Consider the following 8,398-nt stretch of genomic DNA (forward strand, 5'->3'; position numbering starts at 1 on the left):
CCATCCTCCCCCTCTCTCTCCATTCCCCCCTCACCCAGCCACCCATCCCTCCATCCACACTTCACCCGCTCATCCATCCACTCATGCACTCATGAATCCATCCATTGACCTCTCACCCGCCCCTTCACTCCTCCATCCATCCCCCGTCCATCCACCCTCCTCAATCACCCATCCATCCCCACATCCACCCCTTCACTCATCCATCCATCCATTCATTCATTCACCCCTTCACCCATCAATACATCAATACATCCATCCATCACCTCTCTCATCCATCCACCCACCGACTCGTCTACCATCCACCCCCCATCGATCCATCCACCATTTCACTGATCCATCCATCCCTCCACCCATCCATCTACCCTTCCAACCATACACACATCCATTCACTCCCATCCATCCCTCCACTCATGCATCAATCCTCTCTCCCACCATCCATCCACCCCTTCCCCATCCATCCCCTCACTCATCCATCCACCCCCCCACCCATACATCCACCATGTCACCCACAGATCCACAATTCCACCCATCACTCCACCCATACATCTATTCACCCAAATGGCAACATAACGGACGTCTGGTGGCCGGCTCCACCCGACATCCCTCACACATTTGATGATTCAAATTCGAATCTGCAGACCAACATCCCTGAACACAGACACTTCGGTGCCCCACACAAAGATCCTCATGAGTTGATGACCGCAGACCAGAGCCCACCGTCCCGATTCATGGCCCAAACCCGGATTGCAACCTCTCCCTCCCTTCCCAAAATAACTGAAGGACTCCCGCCGGCAGGCGCGGAAAGCCACTCGGCTTTAATGACACTAGACGTTGTCGTTTCCTGCACCCTACTTCGCCCGCCCCCTCGAGCACTGGGCTCGCACTGTAACAGCAGGGTAACCTGCGTGCAGGTGCTTAGGCCGCCTGCTGAGCTTTTCCACAGTCCAGCTTTGGACCACTAAGAGGGCGGAGGATATGTTCTGTGTAGACGGCCTCCTAGGAAGCCATATCGAAACCTTCTTCATGGACCACATTATCCCACAGGAACAAATCAGAATTTTGAATGAATGTGAGGGAGAAGCTGGAGAAACCTGCTGAAGATGAGGCGATTGAATCGGAGGAAAACCTTAAATCTGGTTAAAGAGCTTGATACTTTTCCCAAGGTTCCTGAAAGCTATGTGGAGACGTCTGCCAGCAGGGGAACAGTTTCTATCCTAGCCTTTACTGTCATGCTTGTGTTGACAGTCATGGAGTTCTTTGTGTATCGGAACACGTGGATGAAGTATGAATATGAAGTAGACAAAGATTTTTCAAGCAAATTAAGAATTAACATAGACATTACAGTTGCTATGAAGTGTCAGTATGTTGGAGCAGATGTTTTGGATTTAGCAGAAACCCTGGTTCTGTCCAGTAGCGGGCTGATTTACGAACCGGTAATATTTGATCTTTCGCCCCAGCAGAGACAGTGGCTGAGAATGCTGCAAGTAATTCAGAATCGCCTGCAGGAGGAGCACTCTCTTCAAGATGTAGTTTTCAAAAGTGCTGTCAAAGGTGCTTCAACAGCTCTGCCGCCAAGGGAAGACTCTTTGTTGCAACCTCCAGACGCATGCAGAATACACGGGCATGTGTATGTCAACAAAGTAGCAGGGAACTTTCACATCACGGTTGGCAAGGCAATTCCACATCCACGAGGCCATGCACACCTGGCAGCACTCGTCAGTCACGAGACATACAACTTTTCTCATCGAATTGACCATATGTCATTTGGAGAGCCGATTCCTGGCATTATTAACACCCTTGATGGAACGGAAAAAATCGCCTCAGATCATAACCAGATGTTCCAGTATTTTATCACAATTGTGCCAACAAAACTCAGAACATACAGAATCTCATCTGACACTCATCAGTTTGCAGTGACAGAAAGAGAACGTGTGATTGATCATGCATCAGGCAGCCATGGCGTATCAGGCATTGTCATGAAACATGACATTAGTTCACTAATGGTGACTGTGACGGAGTCTCATATGCCATTTTGGCAGTTCTTAGTGAGACTGTGTGGTATTATTGGTGGAATTTTCTCAACAACGGGCATGCTGCATGGAATGGCAGAATTTATTGTAGACATCGTCTGCTGTCGTTTCAAGCTAGGAGCTTACAAGCAACCGACTGTTCCTCTGCACTATGGAGACACAAATAACCACATACGTCTACTTGAAGAAAACAGTACGCATTGACAAATACACCTGGAATCATGTTCCAATTGTTGTGATGAAAGCCACATTTTATTTCAATAAAATACCAAAAACATTGTGCAGTATATTTCGGAAAATGAAAAAGTACAGGCTTTCCATTAGAAGATAAAGCACAGCAAATCAACCCATAACAAAAATAATCCTGTTGTGAAACAGACCTTTTAATGAAATTAATGCAAATGGTCACACTTTGAAAAAACTTGCATTTCACCTTAAGTTTTTCGATCAGTAGCAGAGGCAGCGTTAGGTTTGGGAAATGGTATTAGTCTCCATCCCTCAATCAGAATGTGCCTTTTACATTGTTCTTCCTTATTATGTGTCTTCGTAAGAAATCAATTGAAAACATCACACGTCTATTTGTACCAAGGCTCAAGGAAGCACTGCCAATTCAAAAGCGAGAATTAAAAGGAGCTGAATAGACCAAGATCACACAAGGCCGACTAGTATGGAACTTGAAGCTTTCACCCTATTGGGCTATATCCTCAGTGACTTTGTCCTATATTTGCTGCATACAGTTGTTTCAAAGCGATTGTTGTTATAAACTGGAAACGCACTTTTGAGTTACTGAGTATATAAGGATGCACACTGCACTAGAGAACATTGCAGTGGTCGTATGAACATGTACATTTGTATTAAACGTATTGCTATGTGAGTTGTGTGGCATATACCATCGGGAAGTGAAATATTTAAAATGGTTTGAAAAGCCTTTTTAACTGGCTGTACTAGCAAATCGAAACAAATGATTTTTGTACCATCTTTGGAGTAAATATGACATCGAATTAAAGAATGTTGAGACTCCTGACCCCACCCCCTCCCCCTCACTCCCACCCCTTCTTGAAAGGCAGGGGCCCTGGGCCAGAGCCCACCCCGCCCGTGCCTCAAACCCTCTCTCGGGAAACCTTCTCTCCCTTTTGGGAAGAGCTAACTCTCCCAGGAGGGGGCCAATTCACGGAGTCGACAGCTTCAGCTGCAGTGGGATGCAAGGGGTCTCCTCTGCTAAAGCTGAAAGCGTGTCTGTTTGTTTGCTTTCGTTTTTAGCAGAGGAGACTCCTTGTCTGCACTGCAGCCGAAGCTGTTGACTCCATGAATTGGCCCCCTCCTGGGAGAATCACCCAGACAAAGGAACGGGCACAAAGGGAAGATCGGAGTGGAGCGCGCCCCCCCTGGTATGGTGCAGCGCCCCCCCAGGGGGGCGCGCCCCACAGTTTGAAGAACCCTGTTCTAGAGGGAGAAGACATGTTACTTGGGTAAAACACGGTTAATACTAACCAGAGCCTCAGCATCACAAAATGGATGCTGCTGCCACAGACACAAGTCTGGCCTCCTGCTGCTGACCGAAACTTGGCAGAGGAGGCCTAGACAAAGGGTTTCCTGTCGCGAGGAGGTGTCACACCACCCCAGACAGGAGATAGTGGATTGTAGCAGGGAGGTTTGAAAGAAACTAGACACTGCCTGGGGAGCACTAGGCTTCACCTTGCATAATCCGGTCAAACCGGTTCTGGGGCACACCAGCCCCAGTCCCAGCGTGACCCTGGACAGAGGGAAAGGGGTGTAACCACCTCCTTCCGGGGTCCCACCCATAGGAGGGACCTAGCAGGTAATCCAGCCCCCAGTTTGGTATAAGAGTGGGAGCAGTGCCAACATCAGATTATCCTGAGTGAAACTTATGAAACAAAACTCTGAACCCTTCAACATCCTACTCGACGTAGAAGACTGAAGAATCTCCCTTGTGGTCAAGGATTGACCACCCTGTGCAAACAGGCACCATCCAGCACCTCAACGTTTGCTTTGTTGCATTTCCCGCCGGAACTCGAGCAACAGAGATCAACAAGACCCAGCGTGCCTGCCTTCTAACAGCCAGATCCACAGTCCCTGCAGATCTGAGACCCGTGGAGGCGACCTGAAGAGTGGGGCCGGCCCTCTTGGAAAGACTATGAGGCGCTGAGCGTGCAGCTCCCGAGGCTCCCTCTAAGCTGTGAATTGGGGTTTGAGAAGCCCCAGCCCTGAGCAGCTTTTGCACTGAAGCTCACCCCTCTACACTCACCGAGTGCTGCGTGGGGCCCTTCTGCATCTTTTGGCTCAACGCTTTGGTCCGGTCGCTTGCCCGTTGGCTAGCGGCCCCAGTACTGACGAACCTTTGATTTTGCTCTGCCAGTCCGGTTGCTCTGGACTGGCCCTCGCTTCCCTGAAAAGGAGCACCTGCTCTGACCTTGCTGGTCCAAGTAAGAAGCGATCTTCGAATCCTGCATGGGTTGCGCTTGCCAAGGTTTGTTTGCTCCAATCCGGAAGCCGACACCGCCGACAGCGAGAGCCTTTGTGGGACAGCTCGTGATCCACTCCTGGACATCCTCGGTGCCCCAGAGTCCACGTGGCAGCGGAGACAAGCTTTTCGACAACCACCTGATTGCGCCCGACATTGCCTGGTTCCTTCCTGGTTCCACCCTGGTCACTTCTGAGTGACCCAGACTCTGTCCCCTCTGCTTTCAGGTACTCTTCATCTTCGATCCACCCTTGGATCGCACCGGACACTTCTCTGCAGCATCTTCATCTCCAGGCTCCATAGATTTACACGACGAAAGCCGACACTACTTTGCACCTGTGCACCCGCTTCCTGTGGGTGAGGTAACTCATGAACGCCACTGCTCCTGTACTGGTATACACCTCTAGTGTCTAAGTCTAAAGTTTTGTCCTTCTAGGTCAGTCGGAACACTCTTAAAACAGTAACTCGATAACTTTTACGCACCATTGACTTTGCATCGGCGCATGTGTGTGCTTTTAGCCCTGCACCCGATTCCCGCGGGCTTTTCCCGACTTCAGCATTGCTAGTCCTGATTGGTCCCAGCGATTCCCCAGGCACTAGGCCTGACCACTGTTCGATTAGTGATACTTATACCACTTTTTTAATATATGGTTTGCGTGGCCCCCCCTGGCCTCATCCATAATTGTGCAACTTTCATATGTTTAACTGTGCTTTTGTTTAAACACTTGTGCCTCTGCACTCATAAAGAGTACAGAGGATTATTCTAGTAATAAATACATATATTTTTATAATATATAACTTGTGTGGTGTCCTTTTATTTGATATTACAGGATTGCATATGGTAAAACAGCTGGCTTCCCATGCCCTTTGAGTTAAGCCTTTAAGGCTGCTTAGTCCATGCTACCCTTAGGATAGCTTGTCTATAAGGTTGACTTACAACCATCACCTTAAGGGATTGTACGGACTGATACAAGGTGCCCCCAGAATTGGAGTGTAAGCGTGGGGTGGGAGCGGACCGGAATAACAAGCGTGGAGGCCGTATGTAGTGGGCTATCTCGTAGCCGGTGTTTATTAAAATACAGTGTTCCAAGGGTAGGGTACAAGGGAGAAGAGGGTTCTAGAGGATCGCGGGTTCCGGCTCCGAGGTGGCGAGTCTTCCTGTGGTGAAAGTCCAGGGACGGATGTTGGTCTTGACTGGAGTCGTGACTGGTCCTGTGAGGTAGCAGTCGGTTCAGCTTCCGGATGGTGGTTCCTCGGAGGTGGGGAAAGGAGAGAGAGAGAATAGTGGCCGTTAGTTCTGTCTGTCAGGCCCAAGGGATGAGACTGATTCCTTCACCGGGCGTGTTGGGGCTAGAGCGAATGTGAGGAGAGGGAGGGGTAGGTAAGAGAGGGGAAGAGGCAGTACGGACAAGGCGGAGGGTGATTCTGTGCCGGGATGCGAGGGAGGGTTTATATACACTCGTGATCATGACTCTCACACACTACTATACAGTCTATTCACAGTGCGCGGTGAAACGTGAGGGGGAGACTCTACTTTACAAGGGTCGTATTTACAGCCTACTATTTACACACACACGGAACTGGTACTCACTTGGCCCGCCGCAACTCCGTCCTGGAGTTGCGGCCGCTCTCCAGCGTCCTCCTCTGGACTCCACCAGTCCTCCGTCCAGACCTCGTCTCCTGGTTCGGGTTCGTCTCTCTTCTCCGGGGGTTCTTCGCACGCCGTTTCCTGCCACGAGTCTTCCTGCTTGAACGCGGTGTTGTCGGTTCTTCCTGCTTTTCTGTGGTCCGCCTCCGGATAGGGGGAGGAACTTCCGGGGTCGCGGGGATTTACTTCCGGTGTGTTCCGCGTTGGGACTGGTTCCTGCAGGGAAAGAGAAAGGGGTGGAGTCCTGGTTGTGATGGTTGTCCGGGTAACAGGGAATGGTTGTTGTGACCGGGATGGGCGACGTGGTATCAGCGCGGACGGCGCCGCATCACATGGAGACATCATATATCAGGCCAACTTCTCACAATGAGGTACATTATAATCTCCCCAACCCCATCTGCATATTTGTTGTAAAACACTCTTCAAACGTATTTGTGTGAACATACCCGAAGTCCTCTCAAAATATTGGTGGGCTGATATAATTAAATATTTTTTACATCTTCATGGAAATTATTTAGATTTGCTGATTAGCAGTGTGGTTTCCAAACCTATTACTACTATTAAAATGCGGAAATGCTTCAGATTACCCTAATAAATTTTGCTAATGGAGGACCAGTTATTACTTTCTTCGTGTAACAAATGGGCATTTACCCCTTACAGTGATGTCAAAACACAGTGTATGTAAATCACACAGATCCTTTCAAATGCACAGGCCGGGGAATGAAGCGTTACAACAAATAAAACACATAGAATATGCGCTCCAACGAGCATCTTGGTGTGTGCTGTGGCCACTGATGTGTCACAAAGTATGATGACATTGGGTTATCCTTTGTTCTACAAGCACAGGAGACCGGAGCCCACCCTGATGCTGATGGCAGAACTGAACTCGAAGTGTACTTGGCAAACTGAATCACCACGCATAACTGTTGCTTTTGTAGGAGAGGAAGAAGAGACCGGGACCACAGCTCCCAGCCTCTAAATAGGTCCCAGACTCCGCCTCTTCCTCTCCCCCACCAGATGCGGTCACGTCGTGATCCGGAAGTAAAAGGCGGCCTGTCGCCCATTGGGCGAGCTGGCCGCCTACTTGACTAGGGGGCGTTGCGGGGGCCGGGAGGCCGTGCCCTTTAGGCGCGCTCCTCGAGCATCGCGCTCGGCAGATTCAGAGCTCCAGGATTGAAAAGGCTTCTCTGCAGAAAACTGTTAAAGACGCTCCAGCAAGCATCAGCGTACACAAACAATTACCAGCATGGAAACCATGACGTGCATTATGTGCTCGCAAGCTGAGTTGGGTGAAGGAAACCTTAAAACAAGCATTGGCATAGCCAATAGGTCTCGCCTTTGGGACTTTATAAGTGTTTAGCCATGCAACAGTTGATGTTGTTGCACCAAGGATATTGTGCTGCATAACTAAATACTTATAAGGTCCCAAAAGCGAGACCTATTGGCTATGCCATTGCTTGTTAACCTTGCCAAAGGTCCCAGGAATACATTTTAGATATTAATAGGATACCATTAGGCAATTTTATATTCAGATCCCTCTACGAGAAAATAGAAAGAGCTCCCTTGACTTTCAAGGTTGAAGCATGCCACTAGTAATCGTAGTTGGTGAGAGTCCTTTTAAAAACCAGTATGACACTCTTTCGTAGGCAGAGAAAGAAACTGCAAAGGTTGAAGTGAGGGCTCGCTCCTTGATGATGTGGAACTTTTTTATTCAGGTCATGTGAAGCCCTTTATTTCAATCAAAGACCGTTATTGGTTGTTCTTTGTGTCTTTCCTTTTTAGATTGTTTATGACAAGATAGCTGATTTACCTTCTTATATAGTTGCCCAGACTGTCTTTTTGCTGATAAATTACTCACCAGCATGCTCTTCATAGTGTTTTCAGTGCAAAGCATAATCCCAAATGGTTAACGTGTTTAGTCCCATGCCCTTTCTTTTTCTATTTTAATTTATTTGTTTTTGAGTATATATCTCTATTGCTGCCCCCTTGAATCATTCCCGTCCTGATGATGCACATAAAACAATTGTGTTGGGTGAAACCTCAATGTACCAATAATGACCAGGATAGATTTTAGCTCCGGATATTTCCTTAACTTCTTGCTGCAATTGCTTTGCTTTTGTCATTTGCATCATAAGAAATATTCAGTTGACTATTTTACTAACTTGGTTTGCTTTCCTTTGTGCTTATACTAAAACTGAATGCTGAGCTGAACTTTTTACCATTTCTGTTGTCTTTAAA

At 48.3% G+C, this 8,398-nt stretch overlaps 1 pseudogene across 1 annotated transcript; it reads left to right on the forward strand.

Annotated features, from left to right (window-relative positions):
• The first annotated feature begins 839 nt into the window (after positions 1 to 839).
• LOC147703335 (endoplasmic reticulum-Golgi intermediate compartment protein 2 pseudogene) lies at positions 840 to 3,047 on the forward strand (annotated as a pseudogene). The gene has a single exon (XR_015297574.1). The product of XR_015297574.1 is annotated as an endoplasmic reticulum-Golgi intermediate compartment protein 2 pseudogene (transcript).
• The last annotated feature ends 5,351 nt before the right edge of the window (positions 3,048 to 8,398 follow it).

Source organism: Lissotriton vulgaris, chromosome 7 (genome assembly GCF_964263255.1).
Source record: "Lissotriton vulgaris chromosome 7, aLisVul1.2, whole genome shotgun sequence".
In the NCBI taxonomy this organism is placed as follows: Eukaryota; Metazoa; Chordata; class Amphibia; order Caudata; family Salamandridae; genus Lissotriton; species Lissotriton vulgaris.